At 27.6% G+C, this 3,527-nt stretch overlaps 1 long non-coding RNA gene across 1 annotated transcript in view; it reads right to left on the minus strand.

Moving 5' to 3' along the window:
• Positions 1-446: 446 nt before the first annotated feature.
• The window catches only part of LOC106476672, a 6,164-nt gene continuing 3,083 nt past the window's right edge, over positions 447-3,527 (minus strand). The window contains exons 2-3 of the long non-coding RNA XR_001291917.2: positions 3,003-3,053; positions 447-592 (exon numbers count right to left, since the gene is read on the minus strand). This is a non-coding gene — a long non-coding RNA (uncharacterized LOC106476672). The remainder of the gene's footprint in view (positions 593-3,002; positions 3,054-3,527) is intronic.

Consider the following 3,527-nt stretch of genomic DNA (forward strand, 5'->3'; position numbering starts at 1 on the left):
TACTTTTTAAGTAAATGCCACTGAACCATTCCACAAAACCTAACTTATGTTCCTTACAGTGAAGCGCATCTTTTAGAAACAAAAACAATAATAGTTTTCATTCCATGTATTATTCCCATTAAGGTACATTAGTAATCTTTCCTTACTTTATCATGGTTGAATTATTCTTGGTAGAGGGCAACAGACTACAAATAATGCAATACCTTCAATGACATGGATTTTTGACCATTGGACTACAGATGTAGATTAAAAATGAGATACTTCCAAGGAACACAGTCTTACTAAATAAGAAATCAGAATGCGACATGGAGAAAGTCAAATACAGATATCAAGCACTTCTTATTTACTTCTACTGTCAAAAAAAAAGAATATATTGATACATTTTTAATTTGATAGTAAAATCAATTAGTACAATTTTTCCTCATAGACAAAAGACATACCTGAGGTTCTCCATTTTCAGCATTCTGCATATCCATTGTTTTACTTAATCATCCTTTATTTCATGTACACAGGTCACATGTTCTGCCTTATTTACATAATGTAGGTGCTAATTATCTTTTAAACACTCTCTTGGCACAAAATGACATCTTCCCTGAAAAGACAATGATCAAAAATCAAAACTTTATTAATAGTACATATATATATATATATATTGAAATTCCTGATTTGAAAACAATGAAACAATTTTTTTAATATAGAATGTATAGAAACAGAACCTCATCAGAGTTCTTAATTGTATGTTATGAATTTATGCAGATAATACATTTCATAAATCAATTATGTACGTGTTATTAACTTGGAAATAAAAGCCTTACAATAACCTTAGCACTATTACAGATTCATGCATCACAAAAAATAGTTCTGAGAAAACTATGTGAGAAGTTGAGAGGCACATATTTGTACTACTTAAAATGTCCTAATTCTTAAATGATATCAATGAGAATGTAAGAAAAAATACATTCAATTAGAACTGAGAGTGGACGGGTAGGCGGGTTGAACTTTAGATTTACTCTAAACGTGTAGCTTGTTCTGATCGTAAGTTAATACTAGAGTCAAGTACCTGTAACATGTGCCATGTTCATAACTTTCACTTTGTTCTTGGTAAGACATTAAAACAACAAATATAGTTTATGATCTATAACACATCATCATAAACCACAGTCTGACACATTTTCCTAATTGTTGGAAAATAGCCTTATATGAGCAGCTAATCCTCAAAAACAGATATGAGCATTATGGTAAACAACAGAAAAACAAACATTTTCTTCAGAATAAAACAGCATGACAGTCAACAGAAGAACAAACATTTTCTTCAGAAAACAACATTATGACAATCAACAGAAAAACAAACATTTTCTTCAGAATAAAACAGCATGACAGTCAACAGAAGAACAAACATTTTCTTCAGAAAACAACATTATGACAATCAACAGAAAAACATCATGACAGTCAACAGAAAAGAACATCAAAACAATCAATAGAATAAAACAAGTTCTATAGAAAAAAAAACAATAAAAAGTTCTATAGAAAAACAACAACAATGAAACAAGTTCTATATAAAAACAATAAAAAAGTTCTATAAAAACAATGAAACAAGTTCTATAGAAAAACAAAAAATTCTATAGAAAAAACAATAAAAAGTTCTATAGAAAAACAAACATTTTCTTCAGAATAAAACAGCATGACAGTAAACAGAAGAACAAACATTTTCTTCAGAAAACAACATTATGACAATCAACAGAAAAACAAACATTTTCTTCAGAAAACAACATTATGACAATCAACAGAAAAACAAACATTTTCTTCAGAAAACAACATTATGACAATCAACAGAAAAACATCATGACAGTCAACAGAAAAACAAACATTTTCTTCAGAAAACAACATCAAAACAATCAATAGAATAAAACAAGTTCTATAGAAAAAAAAACAATAAAAAGTTCTATAGAAAAACAACAACAATGAAACAAGTTCTACATAAAAACAATAAAAAATCCTATGGAAAAACAATAAAAACTATATAAAAACAACAACAATGAAAAAGTTCTATAAAAACAATGAAACAAGTTCTATAGAAAAACAATAAAAACTATATAAAAACAACAACAATGAAAAAGTTCTATAAAAACAATGAAACAAGTTCTATAGAAAAACAAAAAAATTCTATAGAAAAAACATTAAAAAGTTCTATAAAAAGCAATGAAACAAGTTCTATATAAAAACAAAAAATTCTATAGAAAAACAACAATGAAAAAGTTCTATAAAAACAATGAAACAAGTTCTATAGAAAAATAACAATGAAAAAGTTCTATAAAAACAATGAAACAAATTCTATAGAAAAACAAAAAATTCTATGGAAAAAACAATAAAAAGTTCCATAGAAAAAAACAATGAAACAAGTTCTATATAAAAACAATAAAAAATTCCATAGAAAAACAATAAAAACTATAGAAAAACAACAACAATGAAAAAGTTCTATAAAAGCAATGAAACAAGTTCTATAGAAAAACAACAACAATGAAAAAGTTCTATTAGGAAGTAGAAGTGGATAAAACATTGGCTTCAAAGAAACAGTTTCAAGGAGAAACTAAGATAGCTTAGATGGGTTCCTGGGAAAAGAAACAGAAGTGTTAAATATGCATTTTTCACATAAGGAGATTTAATATACAAGTTTGAAATTCATTACTTACATCATCTATTTGTTTAGGTTATTAGATGGCAATACTTTTAAATTTAGTTATAAAACACAGGGTTGATATTGTTGAGTGTTTGTCATATTCAGAAAGATCAACCTTAATGACATGACCTAAACGTGGAAAATTAGTTTACATATTGAGAAATATAAACAAGTCTTTGGGGTGTGTAAATTAGTACAGACTTCCATCTTGTGTGAAAAACAGCAGATTTAAGGTATGATGACGGATAAAAATTCGTCAGTATTTAATTGTGGTGAAAGAAAGTACGTTATATGCTAAGTTTAACGATAAGAAGATTTTTGTTACCTTTTGTAAGATTGGTAAACCTTCATTCAGGATAATCCATGCAGTTTCAATCTACATATAACGGAAACAAAACTTTGCTGAAAATACGCTGTGACAGATTACTAAAATAATACCCTCCTTGCATGAGAAACCTGACCAATAAAGAATGTAGTAGAGATGACTGGATCTGATGATGATATGTTTACACGATATTAGCTCAAATACTATTAAACATTGTAATGTATGTACATGTAAATTGGTACATTTACTTCAGTCTAATACTTAGCTACTTAGACATCTAGAGGTTACATGGTTAACATTTCATTTCTAAATGATAACATGGAATCATATGGCTTATGTACTATAATAATGTAGCCATCCCCTTCTCTTCCAACATCCTACTCCATACTATATATATATATATATATAGAAACCCCTTTTTCAATACCCATCCCAATTTTAAACTTTAAAATGCTCATTAACTTACTTACATTTTTTTGCATAAACACTCTTATACTAAAAACTAGAATACTTTCACGATTCATT

Source organism: Limulus polyphemus, unplaced genomic scaffold, assembly GCF_000517525.1.
Source record: "Limulus polyphemus unplaced genomic scaffold, Limulus_polyphemus-2.1.2 Scaffold11184, whole genome shotgun sequence".
NCBI classification, from domain to species: domain Eukaryota; kingdom Metazoa; phylum Arthropoda; class Merostomata; order Xiphosura; family Limulidae; genus Limulus; species Limulus polyphemus.